The following is a 20,462-nucleotide window of genomic DNA, read 5'->3' as shown; positions in this document are numbered from 1 at the left end:
AATGTTCTTAACTCTATAAGAAGGTTCATTGAAAATTCAGTAAGAAAAAGGTTGAGTTTTTGATTATTAAAACAAATAAAGCAAAACAGAAAGAATGCCAGTTGGGTTAAGTGTGAAAAATACAACAATAACATTTTAGAAGATAACAAAAGACAGTATTTTCTTGCCTTTCTGGTAGGAATAGGTCTGTTAAAGACAAAAGTACAAAACACAAAGGAAACAATGAATAAATTTGCTGCCACTAAAATGAAGGACTTCTGGTCATCAGATTATACCAAACCACAATGGTAGTGAAATAATAAGCCGTACAATGTCAGAGCATTTGTGACAAATATTAAAAAAAAAATAGTCTCTATCTAGAGCACAAAACCACCTGAGTCAGTAAGAAAAACAATCCCTTCCTACTTCCTATTTTACTAACAGGAGCAGAATATTTGAATAGGGGATTTCACAAAAGAGAAAATAGGAATGGGTGATAAACATTTTATATCCTGGGTAACCTCTCGGACAACATCACAATATGATAACTTTTTTGTTCATAAGACTGAAAAAAGAATGTCTGACAATGTCAAATGCTAATATCTGGTACAGGGGAAAGTGGAAGATGTCATGGGGAGGCTCATACAGGTGGTTTCAAATGCACGTGTCTCTTTTCTTTCTTTCCTTTCTTTCATTTTATTTATTTATTCACAATAGACATACAGGGAGAGAGGCAGGCTTTTTGTGGAGAGCCTGATGTGGGACTCAATCCCAGGACCCTGGGATCACCACCTGAGCCAAAGGCAGATGCTCAACCACTGAGCCACCCAGGTTCCTGTTTGTCTTTTTTTTTTTTTTTAAAGTAAGCCTGGAGCCCAATGTGGAGCTTGAACTCACCACCCTGAGATCAAGACCCGATCTGAGATCAAGAGTCCAACATTTAACTGACTGAACCACCTAGAAGCCCTACTTAAGCTGAAAGATATAGCAAAGCAGGTCTTTTTTTTTTTTTTAAACATTTTCTTTTTTTTTTTTTAATTTTTATTTATTTATGATAGTCACACACACACAGAGAAAGAGAGAGAGGCAGAGACATAGGCAGAGGGAGAAGCAGGCTCCATGCACCGGGAGCCCGACATGGGATTCGATCCTGGGTCTCCAGAATCGCGCCCTGGGCCAAAGGCAGGCGCTGAACCGCTGCGCCACCCAGGGATCCCGCAAAGCAGGTCTTTAAAAAAATATTCACTATTCTTTACACATATAAATATTACTTTGCATGTAATTCAATATTTAATAAACATTGAAAAGAAAAAATGTCTTAAACTTCAAAGGGTTTCATGGAATTAATAAAATCCTTTAACACTGTAGATTCAAATAGGTCAAAGAAATGAGGCAAATGGGAAGATTTCCCAAGAAATCATAGGGGTGTCCCTTCCGCTGCCCAGGCACTAATGTGACTTCTTTCCCAGGGAATTATAGAGGTGTCCCTTACACTGCTCAGGCAGTAATAGGACTTCCTTACCACTAGATGCACATTGATTTTTGCGTGGGAAACAAAGACTGAAGTTTTCTCATGAGAGGTCTTTAACATTTGTTCTGTCCTCTCTTCCTCCTAATTTTAAATTTTCAAAATATTCCAATACTATTAATAGCTGTGACCAATGAAATTTTAGAAATTGAGCGCTAAAGAATGAGAATAAGGGGCAGAGGGAACTCAGGCAAGATAGCATAAACGACCCCCAGTTGATGGAGTAAGGCTGTTTCCTGGAAATTTGGGGTCCTTTTTCATGATGTCATTTTTAACATAATTAATTATCAAAACACATTTGTGGCCTGGAGAGGCGATGTTACTTAATGATGAATATACTCTTTGGAGTCAGACTGACACTGGGTTTGGATTTTGCCTCCATCATTAATGAGCTGCCAGCAAGGAAACATGATTTAATTTCTTTAATAATCTTATTTGAGTAGCTTCAATTTCCTTCTTGGTTATGTGGGCATGGGTATTACCTCCCTCCTAAGGACTGATTTGTGGTTTAAATGATTTGGTCAGCCTGTTATACTGAACCTGACATTTTGTAAGCCCCCAGTAAGTGATAACCATGGTAATTTTACTTAATTTTACATTCTGATTTTGAAGGATCAAAAAAAGCAGGAATCTGTGACTTCTAATTAAACACCAACTCGATTATCAAGGATTGTAAAAACTGTTAGGCTTGGTACGAAAGTAGGTAGTTGAAGGATGCCAAAGTAAAACCACAGGGATAACTCTAGTCCTGGCGGTGAGAAGTAGCTGTGTGTTAAGGAATCAGACAGTGAGGATCTAAATTCAGTGGTTGATCTTAGTGTCATTAATAGCCTGTCATCCAGATGTCACCTGATGTGATGATGGGTACTGCATCATCTTTGAGGTGTTCAGAATCCACCAGCCATTTAGAGGCGGACAAGAGGAAGGACACGCTAAAGTACCCTATGGCACGTCTGGAAGCTGAAGTGTTCTTCGATTTAACAAGGTGTCCTCAACCATGAGGGAAATGAAAACAGAAGGGGGAAGTATGTTAGATGAAAAAGGACAAGATCGTAGGACTTTAAGAAAACATATTTAATATGTGTCCTAGTTTGGATAAGCCAACTCTACTGAGTATTTCTGGGACAACTGGGGGAAATTAGAATATAGACTGTATGTTAGGTAAGATGAGGAAATGTAAGGAAATGTAGACATTAAGTAACTTTAAAAATGTGTATGTGTGTGTATGTGTGACACAGCAAAATATCTGCAAAGTATTACACTAAGGTATAATCTAAAGAATGTGTATAGAAATCTACAGATGGTAGAAATAATGGCATTTCTATTTTCTTGGTATTGTTTATCTGAATTTCCTTTTTATAATAGACATAGACTATACTGAGATAAAAAGATGTTGTCTTTGTAAATGGGCAAATATTGAAATATTCTTTTGAGATTTATTTACTTATTTTAGAGAGTGAGAGAGCGCAAGAGTATGGGAGGTGCAGAGCAGAAGGGTGAGGATGGGGAGAGAATCTCCAGCAGACTCCCTGTTGAGCGGGGAACCCAAGCAGGGGAGGGAAGTAGGGAGGTTGCTCTGTCTCAAGACCCTGACATCATGACCTGCGTTGAAACCAAGAGTCAGCTGCTCAACCAACCAAGCCACCCAGGTGCCCTGAAGTATTTTTGAGATAAATAGCTTATCAAGTGTGTTTCTGTAGCGTAGATTAAGAATAATTTGACTCAAATGTACAGGGTTCAGTGAATAAGAAGGCATTTCTATATCTTCTTAGACCTAATTGAGTGTGTGCTGACACTTGAGTTTTTCAGTCATTGTCATTCATTTGGGTCCCATCTTGGCCCTCCCTGGAATACAGCTAAGTATACAGTAGAGAAAGTAATAAGCATCATTGTTTTCAATTACTAATGAAATGATAATTTTTCTAAGATTTCTCTAGAGAACATATTTAGTCTGGCATTTAAATAATTAAATAAATTCAAACAGCCCTGTAAATTGTTTTTATGTAAATCATCTAACAACGAATGGTATTTTTTCATAAAGTAATTACTAGGAAATTGTAACATGTCTAACTTGTCATGATTCTTCAGAATATATTTGCTAAAATATTGCTTTGAGAAAATCGCAAAGCAACCTCATATTTATAATGTTATGAGTTATACTTTCCTACAATTTACTCTTCTCCTTCAAACTAGTTATTTCCTATATTGTTAAAATGCAGCATCCCTAACCTTTGCATGCATTTCTTGCAATTTTGAATTCTTTATGAACCGTTGGTAAACACTCCAATTGTTTGTCATAAAATTATCATCAAAGAGCAGATACAGTTCGAATTTCACTATGGAGTCTTATTGTGGTTTGGATTTGCATTTCCCTGATGTTCATCATCTTTTCATGAGTCTGTTGGCCATTTGTATGTCTTCTTTAGAGCAATGTCTGTTTAATTCCTTTAGCCATTTAAAAAAATCAAGTAATTGATTGCTATTGAATTGTAAGAATTTTTTATTTTGTATATTAACCCTCCTTATCAGATACATGGTTTGCAAATATTTTCCCCCATGCTGTGCAGAAATTATAGATATATTTGACAGAAACTTTAAAATGCAAAAGGGTAAACAAGTATTTACTGCTAACTTCTTGTCATTGTGTGTGTTTTATATGATCATGGGATAATATTGATCAAGCCCCACTCCATTTTTTAACAGGCAAAGCCCTTGTCACTGACGCTTTTCATCTTCATTGTTCTGGTTCCTAAGACTGTGGTTCTCAAACATAAGTGTGTATTGTGCCCTGGAGGAACTGCTGAGCCCTATCCCCACAGTTTCTGATTGGGTGTGGAAGTGGGGCTCAAGAAATTGCATTTCTATCACTTTTTCAGGTGATGCTAATACTGCTGATCTAAAGCCCAGGCTTTGAGAACCACTGCTTTAAGCAAATTATTCCATTTACCCAAACAACTAGAATCCAGCTCTCGTCCTACTTCTTCAGTGTTCCATTCTCTAATCCAAAATGGCTTTTTAATATCCAAGTTCTCAAATTATCAGAAGCCTTGACTTCATGGTTAATGCCACCTCTAAGCCACACCAGGCATGTGTGAAATCCTGTCAGAACACACTGCTCCCTGGATGCTTGGGTGGTTCAGCTGGTTAAGCGGTTGCCTTTGGCTCAGGTCATGATCCCAGGGCTCTGCAATCCACCCCATATGGGGCTTTCTGCTCAGCCGGGAGTTTGCTTCTCCCTCTGCCTCTGCCCCTCCCCCTGCTTATGTGCGCGCTCTCTCTCTCTCTCTCTCAAATAAATAAATAAATAAAATCTTAAAAAAAAAAAACAACATTGCTCCCAATTACCTGAAGTATCAAAATTCAGCTCTTCTGCACATTCTTTTGTCTCTCCTTCTTTCATAATGGTTGGAACTTTGTTTCAGCTTTGGGAATCATGACATTGCCACCGCTCACACCCCCCTGCCCCCCCCCCCTTTTTTTTGCTCGAATCAAGCTCCTCTCATCAGACCAAACTTGACTCTTTTCCACCTTGTGTTAAATGGTCAGCTGCCTCTCTGCTCCTGGTGCCAGCATGGTGGACTCCCTGGTGGGTCCTTCCTCAATCCTTGGATGGCTGGACAGGGAGCCTTCTGCTCGCAGCTGGCAGTGGGCAGCTGGAGAGAGCCTCGTGGCTTTGTGCAGCTGGCTCCCCACTAGAGCCCGCTGAACAGCTTCAACTTGGCCAGCTCCTCCTGCTCCCCAACCTTTCGATTATTACCCATTGGGTCCCTGGATTAGTTTCCACACAAATTTCAGGCCTTGCTTTATGTCCTTAAGCCCTCAATTCTATCAGGTCTCTCATCTCTGATTTGATTTATATCTGTATTTCTTTCCTCTCCTGTCCCAGAGGAAGATCGATCATTCTTTCAAACGTTAGTTTCTGACATTTTAAAGGGATGTCTGATGTTCTTGGCTCTTCCTCTCTTCCTACTTACAGGGAACTTGTTGACTCCTCTCTTTACTGCCTTTTCCTTGAACTTTCCCGCTCTATCCTAATCTTGCCCTTGTCCAAACCTGAACTTCTTTCCTTATACTTTGAAGCCTGCCTTGATGTTGTCTATTAAATCAAGATTTTAATTCATCGTGCTTAGGCTTTCTAATACCATTCCATTTCTGTTATCAATCTGGTTCTTTAAAGGGTGATCTCATTCAATTCATGAATTTCCAAGGTAACATCTTTCTTCCTCAAATTCTGGACATTCTGGAAATCTGGATGAGGACCCACATATTCTGCGAAGTCACTCTCTCTGAAGTTGGACATGGCAAATTCCACCTCTCCCTTCTCTTCCTGTCCCACCTGAAATGAGTGTCTGTTCTCTCTCAGTGTTGATTCTGCTTGATTTTTTTTGTGATAATTATATTGATTTACCTTTCCATTCTTTTTTTCTTTAATTTTCATTTATTAGAGAGGACAGATAGAGCATGAGCAGGAGGAGGGCAAAGGGAGAAGCAGACTCCCTGCTGAGTGGGGAACCTGACATGAGGCTAGACCCTGAGATCATGACCTGAGCCAACAGCATATGCTTGACTGAGCCACCCAGATGTCCCCTCCAACATTACTGTTCAAACATTCATGAACTTGTGTTTGGTTTTCTCCTATGGCCGCCTAACAAGAAACAGTGCATCTTTGTTTTAAAAAGTTTAAATCTCTGTGCGTGCCACTCCTATCATGCCATTACATTCTAAAAGTCTATAATGACTCCTTGTTTCTCTTGGCGATAGGGGTCCATCAGTCATGGTGAGAGCACTTATCAACCTTGGGGCCATCCTCGCCTGTTCAGCTGGGGTCCTGCTCTACCGCCCGGCCCCCTCCAAAAAAGCTGGGCCTCGTGTCAGAATTATTCCCTCACCAGCCATAGGCTTGTGTTCCACTTCCACATTTTATGTGCATCCCTACCCCAAATTAAACTGTCTATTCCCTCCCTCTCTCCATCCTTTTCTCCAACAATCAAATGCCTGCGCTTCTTTTCAGATGGATACTCCTTTCTCCAGAAGCCTTTGCTTGTTACCGTAGTCTGCTGCCATTGTTCCCCCACTCAGCTCTATACCTCTCTCGGAGCCAGGCATTTAATTATATACTCAACTGAATCCTTTTTAGAGGTTTCCTATATGTGTATCAATTTCCCAGTGAAATTATAAATACAACATTCCTGAATTCTATTCACTGCAACTATGCATTTAGTGGTTCTGTCTGGCCATGGGCTCCTAGTCTTGTGCTGCATAACAAAAGGTGCCCAAGATGGATTACCTTGCTATTATTTAGAAAGACAGAAAGGCTTACTTTCCTACTCCCCTTAGGTTTCATGCATGTGCAAATTTGCATGATTGACTTTTTAAACTACAAAGTACTAGGTAATCATTATTTGTAGTTCCTTCTTAGCTTAACACTATAATACAGATCAGCATTGTTATTATCAGAAAAGCAGCCTGGAGAACTAAGTAACTTGCCTCAAGGCACAAAAATTTATAATATAGATTTTGTGGACTCCTTAAAAACATTTTTTAAATAGAGCTGCAGTCTATTTCTTCAGTGTGACTTCAGTACCGGGGGGCATATTCAGACCCCAATAATCATTTCTCAGCACAGACTTTGTTTACTACGTTATAATGAAATATTTTAAATTACTAGCTTATAAGTACCTAGAAATAAACATTTTGAGTGTTCAGGATACCACCTACCTTTAAGAGTGTATTTGATAATTTTATTTAAATCAAAGTACTCTAACTTAAAGGTGTGTGAAAACAAGATAATACTCAATGGTATGAGCCATGTCTGTTTAGAATTTCTTTAAAATACATTTTGTAGAGTAAATATTTTTAAGCAACAAGAGGTACTAATTTGTTAATGAGGTGGAATGAAACAAAACTAGATGTAATGATATTTATTTTTCTGATGTATAAGATAGTTGAGTTTATGAATGACACATGCCCAGGGATATCTTATCACCCTAATGTTAAAATGATCAGTTGCCTAAGGATATATTTTTCTTATATTCTAGATAAAAAATAGTAAAGATACTTCTGGAAAGACCTGAAATCCTGCCACTGACCTATCATGGCCACTGGATGTCACTAAGACCAATAACATGGATATGAGCCAAAGTCTTCATGAAAGGCATAAACATTAATATTTCATTTTAAGTTTATTTTATTTTCCAAAATGGAAAACTCAAAATCTTATTAAACACAATTGATTTATAAAGAGATGGAGACAGGAAGAATAGGAATACAGTATAATTAAAATACAAAAACTAAATGAGAAAGGAAAGCGTAGGTTATGACAAATCTTAACATGACTCCAATAGATAGGTTAACCAAGTATGGCATCCATTTGTCTTAATTGATATGGATACAACTTTAAGTAAGCAGCCAAGTTATCCTAAATGAAGCCATATATAAATTGTACTTTGTAGCACTTATCTGAGTTCTTGTTTGTTTGTTTGTTTTTTAAGATTTTATTTTTTTTTATTCATGAGAGACACAGAGACAGAGAGAGAGAGAGAGGCAGACAGGCAGAGGGAGAAGCAGCCTCCATGCAGGGAGCCTGACGTGGGACTGGATCCCAGGTCTCCAGGATCACGCCCTGGGCTGAAGGCGGCACTAAACCACTGAGCCACCCGGGCTGCTTTTTTTTTTTTTTTTTTTAAATACAGGGTTAAGTCGGTTTTAATTGGTGCCTGTTGTGGTTAAGTTATGTCCCTCCCTAAAATTTGCATGGCAAAGTCCTAATACTAAGTACCTCAGAATGTGAACTTATTTGGAGACAGAGTCTTTACGGAGGTAATCAAGTTAAAATGAGTTCATTAGGAGGTACCTAATCCAAAACGACTGGTGTTATTATAAAAGGAGGAAATTTGGGCACACAGGTATGCAGAGTTCTAAGAGAATGTTCAGAGACACAGGGATGGTACTGACCAGCCAGGGAGAGTCCTGGAGCAGGTCCTTCCTTCTCTAGTGCCTTCAGGGAAGCACTTCATTTTTACCAGTGTGATGAAATAGGTACTCTTCTCACCTTTATTCAGGTAAAGCTTAGAGATAAGTGAATTATAAAAGGCAGACTTCATGTAATATGTTTAGATATGTTTTATATCTAAAACCCATACTGTTTCATGATCACGATGCTTAACTATTTTGCTTTACTGTTAGACTTCAAATTTTTTAAATCTACATTTTTACATGTAATAAGCATTTCTAATCATACTAATATAATACTAAAGAACTTTTTGCTTGTGTTTCTAATATAATATAAAAGCAAACTATAAATGATAAATCTAAAACACATTGTAAGTCATAATCTAAATAGAAAACATTATTACCCAAAGAAAATCTCAAAAATTTACACAATGTGGAAGATATTTTCTAAATATTTGCACCAGAATTATTTGGGTTAGTAAAATTAGGTGGGGCATTGTGAAAATGGTGTAACACTCTTATTTTAAAAATTTTATTTATTTATTTATTTTTGCTGCAAAACCTAGAAACCAGCTGTAATGAGGCAATTAGTTTACGAAAGTTGTTAAGATAATACTGCGTTTTATTCTTCACATGTGTCAGATTCATGCCTTGTAGTGGGGAAAAATGAAATGATGCACATATAAGGATTATATAATATCATAGGACATAAAAACTCACCATTATTATATCTAATGTGATAGGTTAAAAACCTTCCATGCAAACTTAAGTATTAACAATAATGAATAAATATTTCTGGGCTTTGGGCTTCCATTAATAAAAACCCAACTTGCTCCTCATTACTAGAATTATGGCTTACTTAAAAAAGACTGAGAGGATAACACAGGAAATGCAAACAGTTCTGCCTTTGCAATTTCACTGCCTACTATGCCACCTGTTACTGACACGGATGCCAACTCGCTAAGTTTATGCCAATGCCCAATCCACATCTGAGACTTTTCTTGCAATCATTGCAAATTTGAAAGCATCTGTGAGCTCTTTCTTTTAACATTTTGGGCTTAAAAGCGGAATTAGCAATGGACTGGAGGACATATGTCAACGTACTCCTATATGTATATGTTTCTGCATTTACATGGAATTTTCAGTAACACTTAACAATCCTAAGTGGAGCATGGCTAATTGCTCAGAAATCCTCAAAATTCTTTTGCTGGTCAAAAGAAAACCTCAGTTTTTTTCACCTGCAGGGTTATCTTCTATCTTAGCAGGCTGATTTAATATTATTCATTTTTAATAAATTTGTCTTTTATTTACTGTAATTACCTGACAGCTTTTCACTTTGCTATTTTAACTAAAGGTAAAATACAAATCTGTTCGTAAAACTTTGTCCAGTTCTATAATATATTTCACGATATATAATATCATATAAATTCCAATATGGTATATTCTACAATGTATTTCAGTTTTTATCAAGCTGTCAGACTTAGAATCTGAAGTTATTTGGTTTCCTTGGACAGCAAAGAGTAAAATCCTCAAAAATCCAGAAGAAAAAAGATCTCACATGGATTTTGGGTGCCATTTATGGTGGTTTTCTTTTAATTCACAAGAATTAAGAAATTGCCTGTTATTTGGGGTTTTTGAATAAAGTACAAAACATCAAATGAGAGATTTTGTTTCATTTAATTCAAATATATTTTTGTAAGCACTCTAGAATGTTATCTATAGATCTAGGAAAAGCTGACTTAGAGATTTTGAACAATGGACTAGATTGAGTATTGTTCAAATGTTGTGGCCATTCTTTTCTTAATGTATTAGGGATGCAGTACTGCCTTAGAAACATTGAAATAAATGCTGAGATACCAGCAAAAGAAAAGCAAAAGTAGATACATGTATTAACAAGAAAGTTAGAAGGTATTCTGATCTGGGAGACTTTATAGTAGAAGATGGCTTTAGTATCATGGAGGAACCTGCCTTCTCTACGTCTCAGCCAATCCCTCAGGGAAGCATCAGCATGCTTGCTGTCCTGGGGATGGTGGTTAGCATGGACACCCTGAGAAGGGATTCCCTTTTATATTATTTAGCTCACAGTCCCATTGCCCCTATCCTCAACTATAAATACTTTTCACTCCAGACCCTCTGCCTGCTCTCCTCCCTAACAAGAACAACAACAACAAAGTCTAAGCTGGCCAAGGGAACTGAAAGAGGAAGGGAAATGAGTCTGGAGAAACAGAATAATGCATTTGTGTGGGAAAAATATGGTCTCCTGAGCAGTTGGGGTTCTATTTTCCCTAGCACTGGTGGGTATCGGCTTCCCCATTTGTAAAATAAGTATTGGACAAAATAATCTTTATTTTCAAGGTCAAATTTCTATGAATTTTTGAAATAAGTAATTGTGGAAATAAGTTTCCAACATTTGAAATAATGGATATGGTGTCAAATGGATTTGTAAGTCAGGTCATTGCTACTGATAGTTCTGTCCAGCTATTTACTTCCCTGTCAGATTGGATATGAAGCTGTGAGTTTGAATACCAGCCAAATTAAGCAACAAATTCTACTCCAGACTTATTTGATAGAAGTATTTCTGTGTATTATTTCCTGAGAAAGTCAATTTATTCTACAAGTATCTTTGGAATTTAATGGTTTATTGGTTAACAAGGCTTTAGGTCTGGTGAAGACTGTTTACTTTTACTTTTTAAATATTTGTAACAATGGAAGACATCTTGAGATCTAAAGCAAACCAAGTGTAGGCATTGTGAAAGTGAAACTGTAAAATTAATTTCAGGTAGCTATAATTAAGTCTAGGGCCACTAATGAATATGCCATGTTCTTTATAATTTATCTTAGATCTTTATCACTTTGATGGAATCCTATATATAATCTAATAACATATTTTATTCAAATAAATATAATACATTACTTTAATTCTAAAGTATTATGATCTGTTGATTATATCAAGGCTGAAAACAGTAGGCTGACAACATAGAGATTCTAGTCAGCCTTTTGATTTTGAATCAAATAAGTTCACTTCAGAATAAATTATATGATCCTTTAAAATGGTAATTTATTAAACAGTTTTTTATACCATCAGTGTAGCTAATAAAACAACTGTCCAACTATATTTTCAAGTTATGAAATTAGGATAAATAGTAAATTTATTTAACAAAATAAATGCAAAATATATTTTACATATTTTTACAAAGCAAATCATTTTTTTAAGGAAGCACATTGTCCATTAGAAAGCCACATAGGTAATTTTATTTTAAAAATTTTAAAAAGATTTATTTATTTATTTTAGAGAGAGCACACACAAGTGGGGCAGAAGAAGAGGGAGAGAATCTCAAGCAGACTGCTCGTTGAGTGTGGAGCCCGACTCTGTGCTCAACCTCAGAACTCTGAAATCATGACCTAAGCCAAAATCAAGAGTCGGACACTTAACTTGCTGAACACATCCAACACACCAATTTTGTTTTTAAAATTTTAAATTTATTATTGAGGTATATTTATTTCTTGCCGAATATGTACTTTTAAATTTTTGAATAGCTACATAAAAAAGTAAAACAACATATCTGAAACTAATTTTAATAATCATATTATTTAACCCAATATATCCAAAATTTTATCATTTCAACAAATAATATAAAATTAACGAATTATTTTTGTCTTTCTTTCATTTTCTTCCTATTTTTCTTTCTCTCCTTCTTTTTCTTTTGTATTAAATCTCCAAAATCTGGTGCACATTTTAAACTTCTAGCACATCTCAATTTAGCCACCAAATTTCCATAAAAATATTAACCTGCATTCATATTTCATAAATTTTGCAGTTGAAAAATAAACTAACATACCCAATACATTCCAAACCTATTTAAAAGTTTCACATAACTCAATTGAGCATTAAAATATTTCCCTTTAATATTTGCATCTATGTTTACCAAGGTAGTTCATGTCTTTTAGAAGAAATAATTTGACTTTGAAGCAAAAGCCTATCAGTTTCAAAACTATATCTAAATTGGTTAAGTTTATGAACCAATTATGCCGATAACTATTATGCCATTTCATTAATGCCATTATTATAACTTATTCAAAGAGATGTTTCATAAATTAAAAAGCAAGTCTAGATTTATCAATATCAACAAATCATTCTTAAGATTTTCCTGGTAGTTGTTGTAGCCTATTTAGGTAATGCTATCAGTGGTAATTAATCTTTTTCATATTGGTGCATGTTAGAAAAATGTAAATTATTATTTTGCATTATGAAAGTTATCAATTTTAATACAAATTCACATATCTATCTACTTAGGCCACAGATAAGCTTTTTCTTTCCTTGAAGTTTCAAATTTAACTTGTTTATATGCAGTGTGAAATTATCATTTCTCTTACCATTTCTCCATTTAAAAACAGTTTTACTTTTTGAATAAGAATCTGTTGTTTTATGATGGTCCATAATTACAAGCTTAGATCTTGTTAAAAAATCAGTAGAAAGTTTCTTGACATTTTATTCTGATTTTTGGTGACTAATTTTGTCAATTTGTTTCAACTCTTGAGAGTAAACTTCGTATCAAATTCATTTTATAATTACTGAAAATTATCTTTACATTGAACATTTTATTACCTTTAAAGAGATTTTTACACAATGAGCAAGAGTTTTTTTAGTTTGCTCTACTGCAGCAAATGAGCAACAGATTTTCCTCATGAAATTGTAGCATACCTTCTACAAGACTACTTTTCTTTACTGATCTAACATAAGCTTCTTATTTTTTAAGACTTTATTTATTTGACAGAGAAAGGGCACAAGTGGGGGAGCAGCAAACTGAGGGAGGGAGAGAAGTATACTCCCCACCTAGCAGTGAACCCAACGTGGGGCTCCATCCAAGACCATAACCCAAGCCGAAGGCAGACGCTTAACTGACTGAGCCCTCCAGGTGCCCCTAATAAAGGCTTCTTCATCTTGAGTTGGTTTTAATCAATAGTGTACTTCTAAGTTAAAAAATTTTAATTAGAAAACATTTTTACTAATTATAGTTAAATAATAATGAATATTCCACCTAATTAACGATTATGATTTAGATAGGTATCACTATCGCTTATCCTGACTGTAAGAAATACTTAAAGAAACATTACAATCTCTATGTAGACAAAATACTCCAACTGAATCTGTCTGTTGATAGCAACAAGATTGTTGCTGGGTTTATGGAGCATGCTAGAAAGGAGGTATGTGTCCCACCCTACATATCAAAATAAATAGTAATAGCTCATATGATATAATTGTTTAAAGTAAAATATAGTTCTTCAGAGCAATAATGTTGTTTACCAGACAAATGGTTTACAATGCCTCAGTTTCCAAATTTAAATGTTTAATTAAATTAAAAAATCAGTTCCTCAGTTGCACTAGCCACATTTCATGTGTTCAGTACCCATCTGCTGCTAGTGGCTACTATATTAGACAATGCGGGTCTAAAAGTAGCAGTACTACAGATATATTATGTATATGTAATATTGGAGAGCATTATACTGATTTTCAACGCTGCTAAAATGTTGCATCTATATTGTTTTGAACCGAATGTTATGTGCTCTCAAAATTCATATGCCGAAACCCACCCCTCAATGTCATCATATTAGGAGGGGGGCTTTGGAAAGTAGTTATGATTAGAGGGGGTTATGAGGATGGAGCCCTCATGCATGAGGGCTCATGAATGATTCATGAATGGAATTAATGAGCTTATGTGAGTCATGAGAGAACTTGCTTCTCCCCTACTCTCTGCCATGTGAGGATGTTGGGAGAAGTAGGTAGTTTGCAACTTGGAAGAGGCTTCATTCCACCATGCTAGCATACTGATCTCAGATTTCCAACCTTCAAAATTTTGAGAAATAAATTCCTCTTGTTTATAAGTTACCCAGTCTATGTTGTAGAATTCTAAACTAAGATGTATTCATACATGTATATGCGTATATATGTATATATATTATTATGAATACAACTACTCAAAACCACTTATTGCTGTTATAGAGTCATGCATTTCTTTAAAAAAATATTTTAGAGAGAGAGAGAGATAATGAGACAGCACAAGCAGGGGACAGGGAGAGGGAGAAACGGGCTCTTAATTGAGCAAGGAATTTGATGAGGTGCTCAATCCTAGGACCCCAAGATCATGACCTGAGCCAAAGGCAGTCGGTTAAGACTGAGTCACCTGGACATTCCTAGAGTCATGCATTTTGTTTTAAGACAGCAAATAACACTAACTTTGAAAGTATATAATGATTTTTTTATTAAACAATTTTGAAACTATACTATGCATATTTGAAAAATACAATAACATTTAGTTAATTAGAAAGAATAGCTTGCTTAACTAACCAAGAGACACATTAAAAGCATAGAATGTATCTATTTGAGAAAGAATCTAACCTACTAATCTCCTTTGCTTGTGAGTCTTAAGCATACCTGGCATTAGGGAAAAATATAATAAATAGCAAATATTGATTAGATGATCTGTCAGAAACTTTATGAGTGGAACTAAGGATGTCTTGTGATTTAAAAAAAAACTTTATAAACTCAACATTGTCTCTACCTTAGTTGAATGATTTTAATTCAAACTGTCCTTTTTATGGGGAGAGGTGAAAAAGGGGTAGTTGTTTTAATGATAGAACTCTATTCCATCAAGGTCATCTCGTATTAGTAGTAAACATGCATGTTAAACATTTTTTCTGTCTTAGAAAAAAGAAAAAAAGACAGTCTAAACTTTTGGGTTTATATTTCCATAAAATTTCATCAAATCCAGTCTTCAGAATAGTCATGGCAATTTTAGCTGGAGTGATACTTTTACAAGTGGATTGGCACTTGCCTAATGTATGACCACAAAACTTATTAATCATATGCTTTTCTTCAAAGCATCAATACTAAAACTAGAAGCCTAGTATTATTTGATGAGATGCTGTCTTATGGATATACAACAACTTGGAAATCAACATTTACTAGAACCATATGAATGTTGAAATAGAAGAACTTAATCTATAACTAAATGGCAGCTTACACTCATCCAGATTTTAACAAGTAGCTGGATGTTTGGCATCCTGTATGAAAGTTCCAGATGGTTGACTAGACTTCTCACTTTTCATTTAGATGTTTTTCCCTAGAGTTTCATTCAGTTTTAATGTTCATTCATGGAGACAATTTGTGGCAGACACATAACATTCAAGGATATTCTTATCTTCTATTAACAGAACATGAGTCATATTTGGGCATGCCATCTTTCAGCAGATTAAAATAACATTAGTACGCAATTAAGTTACTTGCATATTTGTATTCTTTGGTAACCACTTTTAAACTTAACCTTGTGCCTTATGATGATCTCAAAATACCACTTCACTTTAAGTAGTGTTCAGAATCTGAAAGGTAGTGGGCACTCAATAAGTAATACATGTATGTATAAGCAATAATTGTAGATAGTTTAATGGAAAATATCTATAATAAAGGCTAGAGATCATATGTTAAAGGGGAGATACTTACACAAATGTAGAAAATTAAGATGCATGAAGGAATTCTAAATATTTGAACTACCAAGTAATAAGCTAGGATGTTATTTAGTCTGATTTGCATGATTTGTCTGTCTGGCCATACTAAATAATCACCACCGCTGTGTCTTTGCTTTGTGCTAAGAGGCAGCAGACATGGCATGAAATACAACAATCTGGGAGTATTCCATTTTACCTTCTGGAGTGGTGGCTGACAGCAACTGGATTGGGATTTTTTTTTTAAACACATGACATGAAATGTTAACAGCTTATAAATATTGTTTTTTGTGGGAATAGAAGTGATTGAAAGGCAGTCCCTTTTATGTCAAAAACTATTAAACTGGGGTGTGTTAATAAACAAGCTCCAGTGCTAACAAAATTTAGAGTGTTTGGGTAGAAATGCTAATTCAGGTTACTAAATGAGCATTGGAATTAGTAAATCATGTTATGGGCAAGCTATTCTAAGCATCAGTTTCCTTGTCATCTTTTTTTTAAAGATTTTATTTATTCATGAGAGACACAGAGAGAGAAGCAGAGACATAGGCAGAGGGAGAAACAGGGCTCCCCGTAGGGAGCCTGATGCAGAACTCGATCCCAAGACCCCAATATCACAACCTGAGCTAAAGGCAGATGCTCAACCACTGAACCACCAAGGTGTCCCTTCCTTGTTATCTTTAACTCAACATTCATAACTTAGGAGTTATGAATATATAACTTATGCTCATCAACTGTGTGTGGAAGTTCTTTAAACTATCCCATCATTCAAGCATAAGCTACCTGTCATTAATATGGAATACTGTATAACTCTCTGAACTGGAGGTTACACCTAATTTCCCTCTAGGCTAATACTGTGAGGACAAGTAGAGGAACTTTACAGTCCATTGGCCTCTTCCACCTCTATGTAAAACAGCCTTGGCTTTCATGCAGAATGGCAGCCAATGGTGATACTGCTAACTGGCAGTTCTTTCCAGCCAAAGGCAAACTCCGGGAACTAGTCATAGTAATTGGCTCTTACTGGATGCCTAGCTACCCATCTCACAATCTTATGTTTTGTTAATGAATCATCGACACCTCTTGTTAGCTCTCGAGGTTTGGTGTTGCCCTATCGGCAGCCAAGAATCCCACATCTCAATTACTTTGGCTGTTAACTCACCACATATGTTTTTGGCATTGTTAGCTGAGGAGGGAAAAAGTACAACTTGAGCTGCAATTAAACCAACACCTTAAGAAGGAATAGTGTGTGGCTTTTTATTGTGACCATCAAAATCACTGATTTTCTTGTTGGCGAGTTGCTTAGTAAATGCAAGTTGCAATTTAGTTATAAAATAAATAAGTCATGGGGATGTAATGTACAGCTTTGGGAATACAGTCAATAGTATTATAATAACCTTGTATAGTGACAGATGGTAACTAGACTTATCATGGGGATCATTTCTTCACGTATAAAAATGTCAAATCACTAAGATGTGCTCCTGAAACTAATAGGATATTGTATGTCAATTATACTTCAATAAAAATTAAAATCGTAAAAAAATTCATATTTTTCTTTAAAGTGAAAGTAGAATCCACTTAATTTGAAAACAAAAAAGTAGAATGCAGTAATCCAATCCTTGGGGACTCACGGGTGACTACAAAAAATTAAAAGCCTTTGGTATTTGCAGCAAGAAGAAAAATTGGAAAATAAAGCTTGTAAAATAATAACTGGTGAATATTAACTAAGACCATTTTGTTGTACGATGATTAGATTTGAGTTTGGTCGTCTAGAAAATAGCATGCTAAATTAGCGCATCTTTATTAGCAGCAGTTAATTTAAAAAAGAAAACAATTACATTAGTAAATTATAAAACTTTTCATTTCTGAAAAAAGGGCTGGATTGTCATGGTAACACTCATCAAACTACCACAGCCAGAAAGACAGGAATCAATATGGAGTCCTCCCTCTTATCCAGTTCAAACACCATACAGTCTACACCAAGTGCCTTTGTATGTATGTGCCTCTTTGATAACTCACATATCTGTTTTTCCTCTTGCCCCAGATATAATCTGTACTGAGTACTTATGTACTTGAGTACTCAGATTTCCTGGCTTCTCTTTCATATCCTATCCTTCTGCAGGGTGGGTGTCCTACTGAACTTGGTAATCGTCTTCTGCACCTATTTATTTTAGTTTCTGATACTTTAGTTGAGTACATATTTATTGGATGTTTGCTATGTGCAATACACTGTTTTATTCATCTTTGTCTTACGGCATTGAGCATAGTCCCTGGCATACAGTAGGTACTACAGGAAAGTAACACTTGAACAGAGAAGGGAATGGTGACAGCAATTCACTAGTCACAAAAAAGTTGTGACATGAGATGCTCTATGCAAAGTAAGGACTTTATAATGGAAGTGAACCTGGCAGGGAAGTTCAGGGTGGGGGAAGGGGGAACTCTTTGTGGATATAAGGATCCTGAGGTTCTGCCTAATTTTCGAAATTTAGGCAGAACCCAGTCAGGGAAGGATTTATTTATATTGAAAATTGTGCAAATTTATTTTTGTAGGTTATGGGGAGGATTTTCCAAGAATGTAAGTACTTGATGATACAGATTTTTTTTTTGAAATATTGATACGGTGGATGCATTTGAAATGGGCATGTTAGGAGAGAACATGAAGAAGCAGATTGGATGCAGAGATATAAGGTAAAAATAAGAAGCAGATTGATCACTGATCAGGAATCCACTACAATGTTCTACGGAGGAGATGATTATGTGTGAAGCATTTGAGATAGAGAAGAAAAGGAGTGTATAGAAGAGACACTTAGATGGCTGGAAATGCATGCCAGGGTTCATGTTTTGTTATGGTAATTGGGAGACAGAAGAATCTAAAAGGATACCCAAATGTCGGGCTTAGACCACTGGTAAAAAGGAAAACCTTTATAAGATTGGAGCTAATTGGAACGCCTGGGTGGCTCAGTCTTTTAAGCATCTGTCTTTGGTCAGGTCATGATCCCAGGGTCCTGAGATAGAGCCATACATTGAGCTCCCTGCTCAGTTGGGAGTCTGCCTCTCCCTCTGTCTCTCCCCAACTCATGCTTACTTTCTCTCTCTCTCTCTCTCTCTCTCTCTCTCTCTCTCAAATAAATAAGATCTTAAACAAACAACAAAAAAAAGGTTAGATATAATGGAGGAATCACATGTTAGGGGAAGGACATGAACTGAGTTTGGAGAATGTTAACTTACTGATGCTTTGGACTCACCAACCAGATATATTTAGTATATTTGTCACTAAGCAAGAACTGTTGCCTAATGTGACATATAGATTAAGGTATGTACAGGAGAACCCATTCTTTTTCTAATAATTAATGCAAATTAATTTGAATGAATTTAGTTTTAAGTGATTTTAATTCCAATTAGTTAACAGAAAGTATAATATCAGTTTCAGGTGTACAATATAGTGATTCATCAGTTCCATACAATACTAGGTGCTCATCAGGACAAGCATAGTTCTTAATTCCCATCACCTATTTAACCCTATCTCCTCACCTACCTCCACTCTGGTAACCACCAGTATGTTCTCCATAGTTAAGTATGTTTCTTGGTTTGTCTCTCTCTCTCTTTTTTCCCCTTTGCTCATTTGTTTTGTTTCTTAAATTCTACGTATGAGTGAAATCATAGGATATTTGTCTTTTTCTGACTGATTTATTGGCCTTAGCATTATACTCTCTAGCTCTAACCATGCTGTTGCAAATGGCAAGATTTTATTCTTTTTTTATGGCTAAGCAATATTCCATTATATATATATATATATATATATATATATATATATATATATATCTCACTTCTTTTTGATCCATTCATCAATTAATGGGCACTTAGGCTGCTTCCATACCTTGGCAAGTATAAATAAATAATGCTTCTATAAACACAGAGGTGCATGTATCTCTTTGAATTAGTGTTTTTATATTCTTTGGGTAAATACCCAGTGGTGTGATTGCTGGGTCATAAGGTAGTTCTATTTTTAACTTTTTGTGGACCCTCCATACTGTTTTCCACAGTGGCTGCATCAGTTTGCATTCCCACCAACAGTGCACAAGGGTTCATTTTCCTCCACATCTTCGCCAACACCTATTTTTCTTGTGTTGTTGATTTTACCCATTCTGACAGGTATGAGGTGATATCTCATTGTAGTTTTGATTGCATTTCCTTGATGAGTGATGAGCATCTTTTCATGTGTCTATTGGCTATCTCTATTTCTTCTTTGAAAAAATGTCTGTTCATGTCTTCTGCCCATGTTTAAATTGGATTATTTGGTTTTTGGGTATTGGGAGGGATCCCATTCTTATAATCTAATTTGTTTCTTTACAGTGGCCCCAAGATCAATTATGGAAGTCAAGAATTTTCTATATTGGAATTTACAGTATTTATTCTTTGACTTTTCCTTTTCTAATCATCTTGCACAGTGCAGCCAGAGGATCGTTCTAAAAACACAAACATGATGATGTTATTATCTTCTTTTAAAAAT

Source organism: Nyctereutes procyonoides, unplaced genomic scaffold (genome assembly GCF_905146905.1).
Source record: "Nyctereutes procyonoides isolate TBG_1078 unplaced genomic scaffold, NYPRO_anot_genome, whole genome shotgun sequence".
Classification (NCBI taxonomy): domain Eukaryota; kingdom Metazoa; phylum Chordata; class Mammalia; order Carnivora; family Canidae; genus Nyctereutes; species Nyctereutes procyonoides.
The sequence above is the reverse complement of the archived record's forward strand: the minus strand, read 5'-3'. Positions refer to the sequence as shown.